We start from the raw sequence: 22,109 nt of genomic DNA, 5'->3' as shown, positions 1-22,109 counted from the left end.
AACTAGGATCAAACAGCTAAAAAAAAAATCTAAGAAAAGGGGTGGCTATATGAAGTAGAACTCAAAGCAAAAATTGCAAAACATATAAAGAAATTAAATAATTGTTAAATGATCACTTCACCAAGAAGTCACAACCATCCTAAATATATTAATTTGAAATGACAAAAAGGCAAAAATAGGTAAAACATAACTTCAATGACTGAATGGAGAAGTATACAAATTCCCAATATTAGTGAAGTGATTTCAACACTACTTTATAAATAAGCTTATATAACAACTAAACAAAATGTTAGTCAAGGCATAGCAGAACTTGAGCATCAACAAGGAAGCTTTCACTGATATGGTTAGAACGAACACTCCACATACCCGCAGAATTCTATTCTTTTAAAGTGCATATAGACTACAGACTGACATCAATGTCTTAGGGTTTGATTGATGTGAAAAGAAACCTTGATCAGATAAATGCTTACAAAGAAAAACATTTAACTGGGACTAGCATACAGTTCCAGATGTTTAGTCTATTATCATCATAGCAGGAAGTACAGAGACTCGCAGGAAAACAGTACTGGAGAAGGAGCTAAGAGTTCTGTAATTTTAACTGCAAGAAGCAGGAAGACACACTGAGCCACTAAGTCTGGTTTAAGTTTCTGAAACCCAAAAACCCACCCCCAATGACACATTTCCTCCAACAGGGCCACACCTCCTAACAGTGCCAATCCCTATGAGCCTGTGGAGGGCATTTTCATGAAAGCAGAACAATAGCTTTATGATTAATAAAACACTAAGAATATTAAAGCATTCTAAATTGTATGGAGTTTTATATGAGATAATATTTTGAGCCTAATGAGCTAAAGCTAGAATCCAATAAAAAGGAAAATCCCAAAATATATGAAATTAAACAATCATTTCTAAATTATTCATCATTTGAAGGAAGAAATATCCAAGGAATTAAAAATGTACTGAGCCATAGTAAACTGAAAACAAAATATAACAACATATGTGACATATAGTCAAATAATACTGACAGTTCTTTCACTTTTAATGGAAAGAAGTTTATTTTGGCTAATGTTTTCAGAGAAGTAAAAGTCCATCATGGCATAGAAGCATGGCAGCATGTAGTAAATGTTGGCAGGAGCAGAAAGGTGAGAGGTCACATGTTGAACTGCAAAACCAAAGCAGATGGAGCATGCTGAAAGAAAATTAGGCTCCGAACTCTCAAAGCCTACACCCAGTACCGAGTTGAGAATAAAATGCTCAAAACATGAGCCTATGAATGACATTTCTCAGTCAAACAACTTGAGTTTGTTTTTATTATAAGGCTAAAAATTATCCAATTATGTATTACATAATTTATGTGTATGTATGTGTATATACATTGTACATATACATATATCATCTTTTCTTCATCCAGTCATCCTTCATATACTATCTAGGCCATTCCTATATCTTGCCTAGTATGAACAATGCTGCACTGAACATTACATTGGAATTGTATTTGAAAGGACATCTTATTTCACTTATCTGAGTATATTCTGAGATTTAGAGTGTACATCAGAACCAGAAAAATATTACCTTAGTATCAATAGCATGACTATTATCCTTATATGGTACTGCTTTTGGTGAGAATATGACGAAAATTTGAATCTATACAGATTGTACAGATTATGGTAGGATGAACTTTGTGTCTTCCAGTATATTGAGGAAGTTCTCTTTTATATAAAATGTATTATCATTTTAATATAGTATTTTTAATTTGTGAGAGCATTTCATAGCATGAGATATTTGTGTTAAAAAAGACAAAATTTTCCAAATCAATAGTATGTAATTTTATCTTACCTTTTAAGACGTCACCAAATAAAATAAAAAATAATGCAAAAAAACAAAAAACAAAAAACAAACAAAAAACCCTTAGAACTGAGGCTCATTATTCCTCATGAATATAGATCATAAAGATCTTTAACAAAATATTAAAAATGAAATTTATAATATATCAAAAACAAATTATAGATTATTCTCTATAATCTATAGTCTACAAGAATTTAAATTCAATTCAATATTTGAAATTGAGATGAGTCATATTGTTTTGTACAGTCTGGAAAAGAAAATCCACAAGAGTATATTAAAAGATGAAGAAAGCTACATTTGACAAAATTTAACCCAAGTCAGAAAATTGCCTTGGAGGAGAACAATAACTTCACAAAGGACATCTCGAAACCAGCAGCCTATCATACTAAGTAAATGTGATCAATTGGGGTTTTAGTCTCCATATTTTCTGTAACAGTATTCATTACAAAAGGTAACCCTCACAAAAAATAAATAAATAAAGATGTGGGACAATCAGTGGAAATATTGCTCTCAAGACCAACTATCAAAATCATCTGTAAGCTTTTTAAAATTCAAGGACTTTTTGGAGGATGTCCAACTCAGAGAGACACTAGGATCAGTTTCCATCCTTTAATTACAATGGCATGGTAGTCTTTGAGTTTGAACATTAGACATCAAAGAACCAGTCTTAGGCAACAAAGTTATTAGAAAAATAGGTAAAAAATATTAAAATGGCATAATTAGAGAACACAAATAGTATTTTTTATACTTTTTAAAATTTAATGTGGTACATTTATCTTGTGTTAATGGTAATAGGGAATTAAAAATGTTTCAGATATTTTGTTTTTCTACATGTGAATAAATTTATTTTAACCTAATCTGTATTTTATTTATAGTGCTTAGATAAGTGTATCTCAGCCTAGATATTGGAAAACAGATAAGTTCATGTCCTATATATTTTTCCTATTTATCAGCAATGTCCTCATTCTATATTATATACCACGCCATAATACCAATAATTGTGCATGTTTGTGTACATGCACAAGTACACATTACTCAAGTATATTGAATCCCAAATTAAAATGTTCCTTATGACCAACTACTTTTTAAATTCTTAGTCTTTAGCAGGGTTGAAAATCTGATTACTGTTCTTTGGAAATTTATATCAAATTAAAAGGCAGGTTAATGCCAACATTTTCATTCCCACATATAAATAACAAAGCTTCAATGAGTACTATCATTCTTGTTCACAAATTTGATCAATATTCCCTATTAAAAATGATATAAGTTGGGTATATTGGTTGCTCAGCACATGGACACTTATGTTTGGGACAAACTGGTCTAAAGAGTGAAAATTTTTCTCAAAAGTCAGAATACAACAACTTAAAAGATTCTTAAGAAAAACAATAATTTGATGTAATTTATCATCTCTTGCTCCTAAAATTATTTAAATGCTTCTTATTGATTTGCTTTCAAACACATCTTTTCTCCACCAAAGAGAAGTACACTTCACAGCAAATAACCTCCATTAAAATGGGAAGGTTAAGGAAATGGGGAGTAACAAAGATAGGGAGTAAGGGGATGGATTAGGGACCAAAACACACAAAAATGTCATAATGAAATCTACTATGTCTTTTTATTGAAGAATTGAGTCCATTGTTGTTAAGAGATATTAAGGAAAAGTGATTGTTGCTTCCTCTTATTTTTGTTGTTAGAGATGAAATTGTTTGTATGGCTATCTTCTTTTGAGTTTGTTGACAGAAGATCATTACTTACTTTTGTTACTTGGTGTTACTCTTGTTGTCTGTTGGTGTAGTTTCCCTCCTTGTGTTGGAGTTTTCAATCTATTATCCTTTCTAGGGCTGGATTTGGAGAAAGATTTTGTGTAAATTTGTTTTTATCATGGAATATCTTGGTTTTTCCATCTATGTTAATTGAGAGTTTTGCTGGGTATAGTAGCCTGGGCTGGCATTTGCATTCTTTTAGGATCTGCAGGACATTTGCTCAGGATCATCTGGCTTTTATAGTCTTTGGTGAGAAGTCTGGTGTAATTCTGATAGGTCTGCCTTTATATGTTACTTGAACTTTTTCCCTCACTGCATTTAATATTATTTCTTTGTTTAGTGCTTTTGCTGTTTTGATTATTATGTGATGGGAGGAATTTCTTTTCGGGTCCAGTCTATTTGCACTGTAGTTCTGTAGTTTCGGGTCCAGTTCTGTAGGCTTCCTGTATGTTCATGGGAATCTCTTTAGGTTAGGAAAGTTTTCTTCTACAGTTTTAGTGAAGATATTTACTGGTCCTTTAAGTTGGGAATCTTCACTTTCTTCTATACCTATTTTCCTTAGATTTGGTCTTCTCATTGTATCCTGGATTTCCTGGATGTTTTGGGTTTGGAAGCTTTTTTTGCACTTTGCATTTTGCATTTTCTTTGACTGTTGTGTCAATGTTTTCTGTGGTATCTTCTGCACCTGAGATTCTCTCTTCTATCTCTTGTTGTCTGTTGGTGATGTTTGCATCTATGACTTCTGATCTCTTTCCTAGGTTTTCTATCTCTCGGGTTGTCTCCGTTTGTGATTTCATTATTGTTTATATTTCCATTTTTAAATACAGGATATATTTGTTCAATTCCTTCACCTGTTTAGTTGTGTTTTTCTGTAATTCTCCAAGGGATTTTTGTATTTTCACTTTAAGTGCTTCTACCTTTTTACCTGTGTTCTCCTGTATTTCTTTAAGGGAGTTATTTATGTCCTTCTTGAAGTCCTCTATCATAATCATGAAATGTGATTTTTAAGTCAGAATCTTGCTTTTTCTGGTGTGATAGAGTGTCTAGAACTTGCTGTCATGAGAGAACTGGGTTAAGATGGTGCCAAGTAGCCTTCAATTCTGTTGTTTATATTCTTGTGCATGCCTCTCACCATCTGGTTATCTCTACAGCTACCTGTATTTGTTGTCTCGGACTTGAGACTTTCTCTTCTGTGATGCTATTGTGTCAGAATTCTTCAGAGTCCAGCTGTCTCTGTGATCCTGTGATTCTGGGATCCTGAGATCCTGAGATCCTGAGATCATGGGTGTGTCAGAATTGCTGGGAGTCAAGCTTTACTCACAAATCCTGAAATCCTGGAGAGTGCATGTACTAACCAGCTTGACAGCATACCTGAATGTTCTAGAACAAAAAGAAGCAAATTCATCAAAGAGGAGTAGAGGGCAGGAAATAACCAAAGTCAGGGCTGAAACCAACCAGATAGAAACAAACAAACAAACAAAAAAACTATACAAAGAATCAAGAAAATCAGTAGCTGATTCTTTGAGAAAATCAAAAAGATAGATATATTCTTAGCCAGACTAACCAGAGGGCACTGAGACAGTATCCAAACTAACAAAATCAGAAATGGAAAGGGAGCCATAACAAAAGAAACTGAGTAAATTTTTAAAAATCATCAGATCTTACTACAAGAGCCTACACTCAACAAAGCTGGAAAATCTGTATGAAATGGAAATTTTTCTAGACATATACCAGGTACCAAAGCTAAGTCAGCATGCGATAAACCATCTAAACAGTCCCATAACCTCTAAAGAAATAATAGCAGTCATTAAATGTCTCCCAACCTAAAAAGGCCCAGGACCAGGTGGGTTTAGTGAAAATTCTCTCAGATCTTCAAAGAAGACCTAATACCAATACTCTCAAAACTATTCTACAAAATAAAAACAAAAGGAACACTACACAAATTCATTCTATGAGCTCACAGTTACACTCATACCATAGACCACACAAAGACACAACAAAGAAAGAAAACTTCAGACCAATTTTCCCCATGAAGACTAATGCAAAAATGCTGAATAAAATTCTCACAAACTGTATCCAAGAACACATCAAAATGATCATCCATCATGATCAAGTAGGCTTCATCCCAGGGATGCAGGGATGGTTCAATATAAATACATCAACATAATCTACTATATAAACAAACTCAAAGAAAATCACCACATGATCATCTCATTAGATGCTAAGAAAGCATTTGACAAAACTCAATACCCCTTCATATTAAAAGTCTTGGAAAGATCAGGAATTCAAGACCCATACCTAGACATAGCAAAAGAAATATACAGCAAACCAGCAGCCAACATCAAACTAAGTGCAGATACACTTGAAGCATTCCCACTAACATCAGGGGCTAGACAAAGCTGCCTACTTTCTTCTTACCTATTCAATGTAGTACTTGAAATCCTAGCCAGAACAATTAGACAAGAAAGGAGGTAAGAGAAATACAACTTAGAAAGAAGCCAAAGTATCACTATTGGCAGATAATATGATAGTATACTTAAGTGACCCCAAAATTCCACTAGAGAACTCCGAAACCTGATAAACAATTTCAGCAAAGTGGTGGGATAAAAATTAACTCAAACAAATCAGTAACTCAAAGGATAAACAGGCTGAGAAAGAAATTAGGGAAATGACACCCTTCACTATAGTTACAAACAAAATATAATACCTTGGTGTGGCTCTAACCAAGCAACTGAAAGATCTGTATGACAAGAACTTCAAGTCTCTGAAGAAAAATTGAAGAAGACTTCAGAAGATGGAAAGATCTCCCATGCTCGTGGATTGGCAGGATTAATATAGTAATAATGGCCATCTTGCTGAAAGCAATCTGCAGATTCAATATAATCCTCATCAAAACTCCAACACAATCCTTCGCATAGTTAGAAAGAGCAATTCTCAGATTCATTTGGAATAACAAAAAATGCAGGATAGCAAAAATTATTCTCAACAATAAGAGAACTTCTGGAGGAATCACCATCCCTGACCTCAAGCTGAATTACAGAGCAATAGTGATAAAAACTGCATGATATTGGTACAGAGACAGGCAGGTAGATCAATGGACTACAACTGAAGACCCAGAAATGAACCCACTCACAAATGGTCACTTGATCTTTGACAAAGGAGCTAAAATCATCCAGTGGGAAAAAAAAGCATTTTCAACAAATGGTGTTGGTTCAACTAGAAGTCAGAATGTCAAAGAATGCAAATTGATCCATTCAAATATCTTTGTACAAAGCTCAATTCCAAGTAGATTAAGGACTTCCATCCACATAAAACCAGATACACTGAAACTAGTAGAAGAGAAAATGGGCGGGGGGAGCTGGTGAGATGGCTCAGCAGGTAAGAGCACTGACTGCTCTTCCCAAGGTCCTGAGTTCAGATCCCAGCAACCACATGGTGGCTCACTACCACCTATAATGAGATTTGACACCCTCTTCTGCTGCATCTGAAGACAGCTACAGTGTATTACACCAAAGAGAGCAGGGCTGGAGCAAGCAGGGCCCGAGTGAGTGAGGCTGTCCTGAGTTCAATTCCCAGCAGCCACATGATGGCTCACAGCCATCTGTACAGCTACAGTGTACTCATACACATAAAATAAATAAATCTTTAAAAAAAAAGAAGAAGAAGAAGAAGAAGAGAAAATGGGGAAGAGCCTCGAAGACATGAACACAAGGGAAATGTTCCTAAACAGAACAGCAATGGCTTATGCTCTAAGATCAAATGGGACCTCGTAAAATTACAAAGCTTCTGTAAGGCAAAGGACACTGTCAATAGGACAAAAAACAGCAACAGATTGGGAAAAGTTTATTACCAATCCTACATGTGATAGAGGGCTAATATCAAATATATACAAAGAACACAAGAAGTTAGACTCAAGAGAACTAAATAACCCTATTAAAAATGGGTACAGAACTAAACAAAAAGTTCTCATCTGAGGAATACCAAATGGTCGAGAAGAACCTAAGGAAATGTTGAACATCCTTAGTTATCAGGGAAATGCAAAGATTTCACCTCACACCAGTCAGATTGGCTAAGTTTCAAAACTCAGGAGACAGCAGATGATTGTGAGGATGTAGAGAAACAAGTACACTCCTCCATTGCTGGTGGGATTGCAAACTGGTACAACTATGTTGGAAATAAATATAGCAGTTTAAAAACTTAAAATCCTCACTAGAGAAATATTATGATTATGAATAACTTTTGAAAAACATCATGCAATGTTCAGATCTTAGAAAATGTCAACTATTTATTGTTGGAGAAACTCTGAATATATGGTAATGTAGGAAAGTTTTCATTAAAGTTTTATTTGTTTACTCTCAAATATTGCAAGATGAAGACAAGTGGGGAAGACAGAACAACATAATGTTGTGTAACAATTCATGAAGACAGAAATCATTCATTCCAAAGGGAAACTAATTAAGGTGTGTACTACAGCCTTCAAAATGTCTAATAAAATTGGCAGCATTCTGTATGTTTAATTCAAATGAAGAAATTCACACACATTTTACTTGAAAGAGTATTTGACAAACTGAGCCACCAAGACTACATGGTCTTTATCCTATAATTGTGCCTACAGATGTGAAGTGTGCTTTGAATATCCAGTATTCATAATTCTTATCAAATTCTGGTTTCATGTTTTAGGATAATAATTGACTATATTTCCCTTCTGCTCTGGTCAACAGCTCCTTTCTCATTGTCTTGTAAATAAATGATTCAACAAGTTTGAAAAAAAAAAGAAAAGAAAATTGGAAATAGTTCTACCTGAAGACTCAGCTATATCACAACGGGGCATATGCCCAAAAGATGCTCCAACATATAACAAAGACACATGCTCCACTATGTTCATAGCAACCTTATTTATAATAGCCAGGAGATGTAAACAACCCAGTTGTCCCTAAATGGAAGAGTAGATACAGCAAATGTGCTACATTTACATAATAGAATATAACTCAGCTATTAAAAATGATGACTTCATGAGTTTTTTAGGCAAATTGATGGAAGTAGAAATATAATCATGAGTGAGGAAACTGGTTCTCAAAAGGACATACATTATATGTACTCACTGATAACTGAATATCTAACCAAAAGCTCAGAATACCCATGAAAGTCTCAGATGCCAGAAATGCAAGAATTTCCATGGACCTGATGGGGTTGACACTAGCTTAAAAAGCCAACAGCAGGGAGATAGTATGAAGAGACCACCTCCAGTAAAAATATACATGGCCTTAATTTTGGTGATGGGGCCACCCACCCTTCTCAAAATCTTTAATTCAGAATTGTTCCTGTCTAAAGGAAACATGAGGATAAAAACATGTATAAAGGAAAGGCCATCCAGAGACTACCCTACCTTGGGCTCCATTCCGTCTGCAGACACCAAACCCTGACACTATTGCTGATCCTAAGAAGTGCTTGCAGACTGGAGCCTGGTATAGCTGTCCTGTGAGAAGCTTTGCCAGCACCTGACTAAGACAGCCAACCAATCCACTGAGCCTAAGGACCACAATGGAAGAGGTAGAGGAAGGACTGAAATAGCTGAAGGGGATTGAAACCACATAGGAAGAACAACTAACCAGACCCCTCAAAGCTCCCATGGACTAAACAATCAACCAAAGCATACACATGGGAGTACCCATGGTGCCAGTTGACATATGTAGGAGAAGACTGCCTTATATGACATTAATGGGAAGGGAGGTACTTGGTCCTATGGAGGCTTGTTAACCCAGTGAATGAGGATGCCAGAGTGGTGGTGGAGATGGGAAGCACCCTCTTAGAGGCAAAGAGGAGGGGCAAGAAGTGGGAGGTTGGTGAAGTGGAGACTGGAAAGGGGGACAACATGTGAAACATAAATAAATAAAATAATTAATTAAAAATTGGAGAATGACTTACAAAATTAAAAATTTTATTTAAAACTTAAAAGAAATCTACTAGTCTCTATACTAAGTTAAAATATTGCTCTTAAAATGTTTATGTCTGAGAAGGCTTTGTGCTTAATAATGTATGTGATTATTAGAATTAGAATATATGGAAAGGAAACAAATGCATGTAACAACTTTTATGTTAAAATCATTAATTTTGTTTTCTAATTAATCTTCTAACACATATTCCTACGGGTATATAATCCTTTTCCCCAAAAGAACTGGGTTTATTTTATCATTGTTACTTATTTCTCTATCTTAAATTTAGGTTTAGTAATTATAAAAAATATTATACAATACAAAAATCATTTTGTTTATTGACATCTGTGAATGTTGAACTATTTCAAAAGCAGACAAGCTAAAGTGACAGTAATATTTTCAGAAAACAATAATCATCAAGTTATTTGTATAACTATAACAAAACTTTGCATTTGGAATTAAAAATATAACAAAATATTGAGGCATGGTGGCTTATATCTCTAAACCAATACATAGGAAGCTCCAGCAGAAAAAGTTTCATAAGTTCTAGACCAGCCTGGGGTATAGAGCAAGACCCTAGCTAAAAAGCAAAAACACAAAGAAAAAAGAGCAACAATAACAACAAAAATTCAGGATACTTATATACTTTTTTCTAACTTCCTCAAAATACTAAATATTGATTTTATGCATCATGCAGAGCTTTGTTAACAATTGAAGTACATTACTAAAAGCTACGGACAAGTGTAGAAAACTCAAACATGTGTCTTGAACTACATATATCCTGTAAACTGAGAGAGATTACTGGAAGAGATAACAAGAGATTAAGAGTGAAAAGATCAATCCTAGGCTTGTTATCTTGTCACAACCTATCTATCCAGATTTACTCTATAGCCATTGTTTTAAGTGAATGGAGAACTAGAAAACATCACTGACATTTTGCTAAGACCTAACTTCTGAGTTACTTTTCTGTCCTTAACTGGTTGTATTCAAACCATGGTCTCATGTCAACTCATTTATTGATGATGCTGTAAATTAGTTCTATGTCAGAACTCATCTTTGTGATTTATAATGGCTGTGAACAAAATCTATTCACTGTCTCTATTTGGACACCTCATCTTCTCCATTTCAACATGTTCAGAATTAAACCTAAGTTTCTTTCCCCAATAACTTTCATGCCCTACATACAGACATTTTTTCTCTGTTCATTTATTTCCACCTCCACTGTAAGTAGTAATTCAATAACCTTGTGTCAATTTCACTTTCCCCAATTGCCTTCCAAAAGATCTTCCAGAATTCATTCTTGCTACTATCTTAGCCATTCTTTACTCAACTATTATAATATTCTATATTAAAAACATTGCCTAGACCCAAGGAGTAGTCAACTATATATTTTACGTTTTTAGATACAAAGATAAAGGACCAGGAAAAAAACTCCATCTGAGATATTTATAAGACGTTTGTCATTGATTCTCTCAGTGGCTTGCTTACATGATTAAGCTCAGTGTAGTGTTAAGGATATAATAATGAAATGTAAAAATGAAGTAGGCCCAAAGAAGTAGAAATAATGTAAAAGTAATCATTTAAAATTATTAAAGAAAAAAGAGAAATGAAACAATAATATCACTCAATGATGAATTTCTTATAATGAAAGGTAAGAAAAAATATTTTATGTTAATGACTTCAGCATACCCAAGTTAAATAAAGCCAATGATTAGGGAAAGGTCAGCTTTATTAGTATCTTAATTGATGTAATAAATGCAATTTTATATCAAATCTGTAGTTCATGGACCTAAAACATTCCATATGGCCAAGGGGGAAATTATTTACTTTATGTGTGACTTTATACTCATCATTCTGTCTTTTATTTTGTACTGATAAAAGTAATATATTCAACTGTATCAAACAGTTTGGTTTCTGAGAAACATTAAAATGGTAATTCTATCTCATCTAGTTTGTGAAATGAAAATAAATTTATTCAAGTTCTGATATTATTCAGGTTCTTTTTTTAATTAATTTTTTACACTCCATATTCTATTCCCTGCCCCCCCATCCACCCTCTGACTACTCCACATCCCACACCTCCTCCTCACCCCCTAGTCTCCACATGGATGCCACCCCCAACCCTACCTGACCTCTAAACTCCCTGGGGTCTCCAGTCTCTTGAGGGTTAGGTGCATCATCTCTGAATGAACACAGACCCGGATGTCCTCTACTCTACGTGTGTTGGGAGCCTCATATCAGCTGGTCTATGCTGTCTGTTTGGTGGTCCAGTGTTTGAGAGAACTCAGTGGTCCAGATTAACTGAGATTACTGGTCCTCCTACAGGATCACCCTTCTCCTCAGCTTCTTTCAACATTCCCTAATTCAACAACAGGGGTCAGCCACTTCTGTCCATTGGTTGGGTCCAAATATCTGCATCTGACTCTTTGAGATGCTTGTTGGGTCTTCCCTAGGGCAGTCATGCTAGGTCCCTTTTGGGAGCTCTCTATAGCCTCAGCATTAGTGTTAGGCCTTGGATCATATCTTTTAAAAACCTACACTCTACAAAAATTGGAAATATAACAGAAATGGAGAATTTCCATGAAAATCCTACTTACCAAAGTTAGGTTAAAGTCAAATGAACAATTTAAATAGATTTATAACTCCTATGAAAATAGAAGCAGTTGTTAAACTCCTCCAAATTGAAAAAAAAAAGTCAAATGATTTTAGCTCAGAATTCTACTATACTTGCAAATAAAAGCTAATACAAAAACTCCTCAAACTATTCCACAAAACAGAAACAGAAGGAACATTGCCAAACTCATTTTATGTGGCCACAGTCACTCTGATACCCAAACCACACAAAGACTCCACAAAGAAAGTGAATTACAGACCAATCTTCTTCATAAACATTGATGCAAAAATACTCCATAATATACTTACCAACCAAAAATGCATCAAAAATATGATCTACCATGATCAAGTAGGGTTCATTTCAGAGATATATTCAACATAAGAAACTCTGTTAATGTAATCCATCATATAAAAACTGAAAAAAAATGATCATCTCATTACATACATAAAAAAAACTTTGGTAAAATCCAGTAGTGAAGGTATAACACACATAACATAGTACCTCATGAAACTGAAAAGTTTCTGTAGGGCAAAAGATCCTGTCAACAGTACAAATTGGTAGCCTACAGAATCGGGAAAGATCTTAAGGAACACCTGGAAAATGGTTAATTTCCAAAATATAAAAAGAATTCAAGTACTAGACATCAACAAATCAAATAATGTAAATAAAAATGGGGTACAGATCTAAACAGAGAGTTCTCAACAGAAAAACACTCAACACCTTTAGTCATTAGGGAAATGCAAATAAAAATGACTCTGAGATTCCATCTTATAACTATCAGAATAGCAACACACACACACACACACACACACACATACATCTTATGCTTGTAAGTATGTGGATCAAGGGGAATGAATGCTCTGCTACAGCATTTTCTCTCTCCAATCACATTAGGACAGTGACAGGCCTGTGATTGAACAAGAATAGAGAGGTAGAGCTAGATTTGGAGGAGGAGAAAAGTCAGAGGAGCAGGAGAAGGGGGTCATCAACATGGAGAGAGATGATGAGGACAAGCAAGACCCATGAGGTTATACAACCAAGCAAAGCATTTTACAAAATAGATTAATTGGGTTAGAATATTTTTTATTTGGTTCTGAAATTATTGTATTGGCATCTTGTAAATTGTAATTTTATTATTATAAAAATCCAATTGGATATTAAGGCCTTAAGAGTCATGCTTTACTTACAGGGTCTTAGGCTCTATTTAGATTAATGATTGTGGGGTGTGTAGAGTTGTATGTGAGGGAGATGTTTTTAATAGCTGAGAGAGAATAATAAGAGCCCACCAGGATGTGGTGATGCCAGTCAAGAATGTGGCCTGACGGGAAAGTTTGCGGGGTGGATTCATTTTTTTTAAATCCCGCAACAATGCTCCTCCATTGCTGATGGAACAGAAAAAGAAAAAGAAAAGAAAAGCAATATAGTGGTTTTCTTATTTTCAGAAAAACAGGAATCAATCTACCTCAAGACTCATTTATATCACTCCTGGTCATATATCCAATCATACAACAAGGACACTTGCTCAACTATGTTCATAGCAGCTTTATTTGTAATAGCCAGAAACTGGAAACAACTTATATGTCCCTCAACTGGAGAATGAATAAAGAAAATGTGGTACACTTACACAATGGAATATTACTCAGTGTACTGGCTGGTTTTGTGTGTCAACTTGACACAGGTTGGAGTTATCACAGAGAAGGGAGCTTCAGTTGGGGAAGTGCCTCCAGGAGATCCACTTGTGGGGCATTTTCTCAATTAGTGATCAAGGGGGTAGGGCCCCTTTTGGGTGGTGCCATCCCTGGGCTGGAAGTCTTGGGTTCTATAAGAGAGCAGGCTGAGCAAGCCAGAGGAAGCAAGCCAGTAAGGAACATCTCTCCATGGCCTCTGCATCAGCTCCTGCTTTCTGACCTGCTTGAGTTCCAGTCCTGACTTTCTCTGGTGATCAACAGCCATGTGGAAGTGTAAGCTCAATAAACCCCTTCCTCCAAAACTTGCTTCTTGGTCATGATGTTTGTGCAGGAATAGAAACCTTGACTAATACAAATTGATACCAGGATAATGGGGTATTCCTGTGACAACCTGACCATGTTTTGGGGAGGATTGTGAAGGACTTAGGAACTTTGAGCTAGAAGAGCCACTGATTGTTAAGAACTCTGTGGGATGTTGTGTAGGAGCTTGGAAGATCATGTTGAGAACAGTGCAGAGATGGAGGCCTGGCTTGTGAAATTTCAGAAGGAAGATTAAAGACTCTTATCAGGGCCATGTTGTTTTGATTGTGAAGATTCTGTGGCTCTGGTTAGCTGGGGCTGAAGTATCAGCTGTGATTAACAAGATTCCAGAACTACTGAAGTGAAAACTTTACATTACTGGGACTATTGATGCTGGTTAGCTAGAGCTAAGAAATTAGCGGTGATTAAGAAGATACCAGCATCATTGAGGTTAACATCTTCTGGGAAGTGTTTTCTGAGAGCACAAACAGGATGTGTTCCAGAGATAGCCAAGGTTGTACCTTGTGCTGCAGCAGGACTTGGTAATGTGTAAGAGTCACCCAGGTGATACTGGTTTTGATAGCACGAAGGGGTCATGAAGAGCAGCTGAGGCTCAGCACAGTGAGAGGCCATGGAAGGCCATTGGTGAAGGTGCAGCCTCAGTTTGCAATTGACGACCCAGGACTAAAGGTGTCATGCAAAGGAGTTGAGGCTTGGCACCATGAAGAGAGCCTATGAGAGGCTATTGGTAAAGCCTAGTTACAGCAGTGTTTTGGGAATGCCAGTAACATGCAATGACCACCAAGGACAGCAGCAGTAGTGGAGTACAGGCATCTGGAGCCCAGAAGACAAGATGTGTGCTACAAAGGGCAGAGCTGGAGAAGTAACCAAAGCCCTTGGTGGATCTCAGAAGATTTTGAGTTGGATCCCAGACATTGGTTTTGCTTTTGATTATGACTATGCCCTGATATTTTTCCCTCTTGAAGGAAGAATGTATTTTAGTGGAGCCCACAGTTAAGAGACCTTGAATTTTAAAAGATATTGGACATTTTAAATTGATTGAACTTTTAATATGTAAAGACTGTGGGACTTTAGATCTTGGGAATAAATAAGAACATAAGTGTTGAGGCTTAATAGTGATGTGTTTGTGTGTCAAGTTGACAAGGGGTCAATTGTACTGGCTGGTTTTGTGTGTCAACTTGACATAGGCTGGAGTTATCACAGAGAAGGGAGTTTCAGTTGGGAAAGTGCCTCCATGAGATCCAGCTGTGGGGCATATTCTCAATTAGTGATCAAGGGGGTAGGGTCTTTTGTGGTGGTACCATCCCTGGGCTGGAGGTCTTGGGTTTTACAAGAGAATAGGCTGAGCAAGCCAGGGGAGGCAAGCCAGTAAGGTACATCTCTCCATGGCCTCTGCATCAGCTCCTGCTGTGGGGAGCCGCAGCTGTCACCCTATATATTGAACACCTGGTCTCTGGCCGGAGCAGAGAGCATTGTGATAAACAAGCCCTTATTTGGAAAAGCTGAGTGCCTCCAGTTTGTGATGCAGGCTGGATTGATTTCCCATAGCCTATTATGTTTTGCCACTTAGCCGATGCTGATTGGGACCAGGGAAAGTATTTAACCTGTGAGGGCTGGGGGCTAGAGAGAGAAGAGAGAAGAGAGAGAAGAGAGAAAGAAGAAGAAATGAATGAATGATTCTGTAGTACAAGGTTCCTGAATAAACTGCTTGGAGAAGAGCTCATGGTTGTCTCCTTATTTCCACTGGTCAGTGAGGCAGCAACATCCTGCTTCCTGACCTGCTTGAGTTCCAGTCCTGACTTCTTCTGGTGATAAACAGCAATGTGGAAGTGTAAGCTCAATAAACCCTTTCCTCCCCAACTTACTTCTTGGTCATGATGCTTGTGCAGGAATAGAAACCCTGACTAAGACATTCAGCCATTAAACACAATAATACCATGAAATTTGAAAGGTGGAGGAAGAATAAACGTAAAGTGTACTGGGAGAGACAATTAGAACTGTGGTCAATGACCAATGGAAACTCCCAGGAATCTAAAAGGGTTGTCCTAGCTAAGATCTCTAGCAATGTAGGATAGTGATCCTGAGTTGGCCATCTCCTATCACCAGGCAAGACTTCCAACTGAAGGATTGGGATACCAACACAGCCACAAAACCCTTGATTTACAATTTGTCCTGCCTAATAAAGGAATGGTCAACCACTGACCATTCAGTTTGAAACACATGTCACAAGTACCCTATCCCTGACAGTGCCTTGAGGGCCAGGACCCAGAGGCAGGATAGCCCAGAGACCCAAGATAAAACCAAAGGTGACTGCTCCACGACCCTAAAAGGTGGCACATGCCTTTAATCCCAGCACTTGGGAGGCAGAGGCAGGCGATTTTCTGAGTTCGTGGCCATCCTGGTCTACAGAGTGAGTTCCAGGACAGCCAGGGCCACACAGAGAATTCCTGTCTCGGAAAAAAAAATTGCTAATGGTACATACTATACTCACTGATTGGTATCTAGTTCAATTGTCATCAGAGATGCTCCATTCAGCAAGTGATAGAAACAGATGCAAAGACCCATGGCCTAACATTAAGTGGAGCTCATGAAGCCCTGTTGTAATCGGGGAAGAAGGAATGTAGGAGCCAGAGCAGATCAAGAACACCATAAGAAAGCCCACAGAATCAATGAACCTTGGTTCATAATTCCTCACAGAGACTGAATCACCAAGCAGGAAGACAGCATCGGATTGGCCTAGGCCTTCTGCATATATGCTACAGTTATGTAGCTTGATCTTTTGTAGGACTCCTACCAGTAGGATCAGGGTCTGAGTCTTTTGCCTACCTTTTGGACCCTTTTTTCATAGGGTTTGCCTTGATTTGACCCAGGTGCCTAGTCTTACTGTAAATTGATATGCCTTGTTTTATTGATATCTACTGTCAATTACAGTCATTAATATAGATTTACAAGAATCCTTTTTATATGAATTACCTATGGCTGTTTTCATAAAAACACTTGCCAAAACCTGTTCTCTAATAATTTGGAAAGGAAAAAGTTTACATTTATATCAGTAATCAAATTCTCTGATTTTCCTTTTTGATCATTATTGCAGTCTACAATGTTTGTTCATAATAAAGAGAAGTCAACTAAAGTGACTACCTTATCATTTTACTATCTTTAGAAATAAGAAACAATGATCTGCTACAATAATACTCATTAATATAAATAATATAAAGAATGTATACTTTTGCCTAACAAGGGTCAAATATTTCACCACCTCAAAATTATTTCAAGGTTGATCCTAAAATCAACCTCAAAGTTTGTTGTGAACTTTTAAGTTTGGAAGCTTCAGTCAGTCTTCTAAGTTAATGTTTTCCTTCATAGTAGTCTACACTATTAATAGCAAGTATTTTATCACCTTCTGAAGCAAAAGCAGTTTAGTATTCTAAACAGGATTATCAGGTAACATACTTTCTTAAATATAATGATCTGCTTATTACCATTAAGACAAGGAAATTACTGTTGCAAACAATCATTGCTTACAACTCTAATTGCAGACATCCTGAATTATCTGTTTAGGAAAATTACCTTTAAGATATTTAAAGACTATTTTGAGAAACACAAATTACAGACAGACAACATTTTTTTCCTAGAGAACTAATCAATTGTAGATAATTACAGCTTGATCAACAGTTCAAAATAAGAGGTTGCTACATTAACTTTAAAGACAAGCATGTTTCATTCTTAATGTTTGTTTCATAACAGCTCAGGCATATGTCTGACAGAACTTCACTCAATATGTACTTGTCAACTTTCATGAGTAAATGATCCTCTGAGTGAATTAAGAAATATAGAAGTAACTAGAGATAAAATTCATAAAATCAAAATTTGGGTGTTTTATAAAAGTTTTGAAACACATTTTATTTTATATATTAACCCTTGGTACATCAACATCTTCATGAATAGTGGCATATCTCATCTCTGCCATGACCTACATGGTGTTCTTTCCTCAGTCATATATCATGTAGTGGCTATCATTAATTAAACTTTATTTAAAATATGTGCAGTCTCTCGCATTAACCTATAATTAATTGTGAAAAATAAACAAATGTCGGTTTACCCCTGAAAGACATCAACAATATACTGAAGAAAATTTTGACCAAGTCTACAGTGAATTTCCTGGGATTACTTGCAAGAAAATGGATGATCCAAAGGCAGCATCCACACTGAAAAAACCTACTTTTCCACAGGTAACGACACTAAAAACTACATGGCTGGAACCCTCAGTACAGCTTGACCAAACAGAGATCTCCTTTTCTTAGCACCTGCTATTTTATGACTTAGGAGAGTTGCTATGTGAAGCTCCTAAAGTTCAGAAGTTTCCTATACCTTGTAAATTTCTTATAATTAAGTAAATATTAAGTTTTAACAGCCTACTTCCCTTCTTTAGGGGGAAAGGTTTTGATTTGGAAATAGCTACACACCAATAATTATCTCAAGGCCAGGTCTGCATTATGAATATCCTATGATGATACCCGATATAACATCCATTATTTTTTAAATAAATTAAAGATTCTCATCTGGAATGGGATGGCTTGATACAGAGAGATTGTCATGGACAGAAAAGGTTATTTCCATCCTGCATCTTGGTAAGAAGGAGGCATTCACTAAGTCCAAGACAGGAAACATTTTAAAAATTAAAAAATAAAAAATAAAATAAAATAAAGTACACAGATACAAAATTGCAATTGGGGGAATTATTTGCTGCATCATCTTAAAGTCCAAACTCTAAAAAAAAAAAAAAAAAAACCAGAGAAAATGTACAAATGCTCTCACTTAATGTTGGGAGTCTGGAATGAAGTATTTGCAAGTACAATCAAATTAAATATGGATGTAAGGGCAGACTTTAATCTGCTTTGATTGATATCTTCTTTAATAAAAAGAAAGAAAAAAAGAAATGTACACATGAGATATTCAAGAAAAGCATGTGACAAGGAAAAGGCATACAGGAAGATAGCAATAAGTCAGGAAGGGAGGGCACTTAAATGTTCCTTCTGGCAGCCAAGGAACACTGAGGATCACCAGCATACAGCAAAATGTAAGTGCAGTCAAGAGAGCCCATGTTTTGTGGAAGTTAGCATGGCCCTTGACCCTGCTGACAATTTGGTAGGAGCTTATAGCCTCCAGAAGAGTGCAGAAATCAATTTCTGATATTTTTAGCAACTGTGCTCATGTTACTTTGGTATGGAAACCATAAACTCTAAATAGATTTATTACTCACTGGCTGTGAGCAGCCATAGCTCTATCATTTTCAGAAACACAGAAACAATGCCTGATATTTTGGGTAGTCCTCTGGCTTCATTTTAACCTTTTACTCACTTCCTCTGCTCTTCCTTTTTCTTTTCTTCTTTTTTCTTTCTTTCCTGCTCTCTTCCTTTTTTTCTTTTTTCATTTTAGCCACAATCATTAAAACCTTAGATATGAGTTCTCACCTTAAACTCCTCTTACAGAGAATCTACCCTAGGACAGTGCCTATGATGCTGAACCTTCTGCATACTTAAGAAACTGCTCTAAAAGAAACCTTACACAAACAGGTCTTTCAATCTATTCAACTCTACTATTATAGTCAAAAAGCAGGCATTGACAATACCTACTAAAAGGATATGTCTGTATCTATTCACCTGAGGCAGTCACTATATAACTTGGTATTACCAAAGCTATTACTAAATAGCAATAACTAACAGTTCTATATAGTTGTTGCCAGATTCTGGAATAAAGTCCAGTTCTCCCTGTGAATAAGATATTCCCTATTCTTGATCTAGAACTTTTGATTGGATCTTTTATTTTTTTTAATAAGAAATGTCATTACATCTACAAATAAATAGTTTCCTTATTCACTTTCATATACATAGAAAATCAGTGGGCTGACCACCTATTCTGATTGTGTACTCAGTTTGCCCTCATCCTTGATAGTATAACACTTTCAAAAACAGTATGGACATTACCTGTTTCGAAGCCATTCATACAACTGTTTCTATGTGATTGTTTACCTTGCTTCTCCTCATAGGACTTGAAAATGTTCTCATCTTTTGTAGAAGTCTCAGTGTTTAACAAGACTACAAAGTAGGGCTTCTGGAATTTTAAAAGTCCTTTTGTGTAATTGAGAGAATGATATATATTTTTAAATCATCTTATGGTCTAAAGGAGTCTAACACTAAACCTTTACCTTTATCACATTTTTAGTAAGCTTCACATACTCAGAAACTTCTTGGATTTGATCCATATGCCAATAGCTTATTTTTGAAATTGTTAAAAACAGGAGAAAAAACAGTTGATTTTTCTTGAAATATGAATAGTAGATTCACTTTTTTATTTTTTATTTTTGGAAGCTAAATGAGTAGTATAAATTATTTTCTCTGCAATTTTCTTAGTGAGACAAACTAATTAAATACTTTGTTTTCACATTTTTTTTTCTAACTCACAGTGTGACCAAACTTAATGTAACTAACAGGTGCACCTTATTCTTCAGTCTCTTTCTCAGCCTTTAACTACCTTCTGAAACATATTGCTCTTGTCCACTGTTTGATCGCTAGTGGTGAGTTTCATTTTAGCTTTAGGTGTTGAAGTCTGTGCCTATTAACTATTGATGTACAAAAGACCACTATAAAATTGAGCAGTTTTAGCAACTCTTTCATTACATGCATGGAAATTTCTCCACAATAAATTCAATTAAGGAAATCTATGGAAACTCTGCTTTTTCAGACTGTATTCATGTACTTGTATAAAATCACCAAATATTATCAGAAAGAGAATACCTGGTGCACGGGCCAGTGGCTTCATGGGTTTGAAAACTCCCTTGGTATAGCTTGAATCTTTCTTCTTGTATTATTATTCTTAAATATAGTACTAAGCATAAGAAAAAAATTCAAACATGAATTGCCATCAGGTAGAGCACGCTCCTTTTGGAAAAGTTATGCTGCCTTATTCTGTTTAACTTTCTGCTTCATCAGTCCAAACAATTTTGTAGTTCAAAGTTATAAAGAATTGTAATTAAAATCCAATAAAAATGGCCATAATTCTTTATGATTTCTGGTACCATTTATGCATAAGTATGCAAGAATATTTCCCAATATAACTGATGAGGCATTTTTAATATGGTAGTAAAAAAAAGATGCAATACTAAAAAATATTAGACATTTTCTTTCTGCCATTTACATCCTTTATTAGTTCTAATATGTTCTGTGTACTGTGTGTAAAGTAAAAAGTCTAATGTAATTGGTTAAAAAGTGTTGGCATTCATTTGAAAATGTTTATAATTAAGGTAATTAAAAGTTGAATATCTTCCAAAGCATTCTTTTCTTGCCTCTGGCTACAAAAGCTCATACTACAAAGAAGCACCGCAATTAGCACTGAGATCACACAGTCCTGCCCAATCCTCACACGTTTTGAGCAAAAGAAGGTGGCCTCTTGAAGTTGTACAACTTTGGGAAAAATGTCTTGCATGACTTCATACTTTAATTACATAGTTTATTCATACTTCTTATTAAAACGTAACTTTAAAAGAAAAATCACAATATACAATAGAAAGTCATAAAACATCCTTTTTGTTTCTGTGATGAAATTCTTCTTATTGGAAAAAGAATTTGTAGTATAAAAAAATATACTACAGGACCCAAGGAGCTGAAGGGTTTGCAGCCCCTTAAGAGGAAAAACAATATGAACTAACTAGTACCCTCAGAGCTCCCAGGGACTAAAACTCCAACCAAAGAGGACACATGGGGGGACTCATGGCTCCAGCAGCAGGCATACAGCAGAGAATGTCCAAGCCGGTCATGAATGGGAGGAAAGGACCTTGGCCCTGTGAAGGTTATATGCCCCAGTGTAGGGAAATGCCAGGTGATAAGTTTGGCTCGCGGCGGCGCGTCCACAGACACCAGATACAAGCAGCTCTGTGTTTTTGGAA

Source organism: Mastomys coucha, unplaced genomic scaffold (assembly GCF_008632895.1).
Source record: "Mastomys coucha isolate ucsf_1 unplaced genomic scaffold, UCSF_Mcou_1 pScaffold8, whole genome shotgun sequence".
Classification (NCBI taxonomy): domain Eukaryota; kingdom Metazoa; phylum Chordata; class Mammalia; order Rodentia; family Muridae; genus Mastomys; species Mastomys coucha.
This window is presented reverse-complemented; position numbering follows the sequence as displayed.